The sequence below is a fragment of the Corvus brachyrhynchos genome, unplaced genomic scaffold (assembly GCF_000691975.1).
Source record: "Corvus brachyrhynchos isolate BGI_N302 unplaced genomic scaffold, ASM69197v1 scaffold47, whole genome shotgun sequence".
Lineage (NCBI taxonomy): Eukaryota > Metazoa > Chordata > Aves > Passeriformes > Corvidae > Corvus > Corvus brachyrhynchos.
Genome location: NW_008239292.1, coordinates 1,054,368 through 1,054,655, shown reverse-complemented (window position 1 = coordinate 1,054,655; position 288 = coordinate 1,054,368).

The window sequence follows — 288 nt, the reverse complement described above, 5'->3', positions numbered from 1 at the left end:
GAGGGGATAAAGGGGGGTTCTGAGGGGATAAAGGGGGTTCTGAGGGGATAAAGGGGGTTCTGAGGGGATAAAAGGGGTTCTGAGAGGGGATAAAAAGGGGTTCTGAGAGGGGATAAAAAGGGGTTCTGAGGGGATAAAGGGGAGTTCTGAGGGGATAAAAGGGGTTCTGAGGGGATAAAGGGAGTTCTGAGGAGATAAAGGGGAGCTGCGAGGGGATAAAGGGGGGTTCTGAGGGGATAAAAGGGGGGTTCTGAGGAGATAAAGGGGGTTCTGAGAGGGGATAAAAAA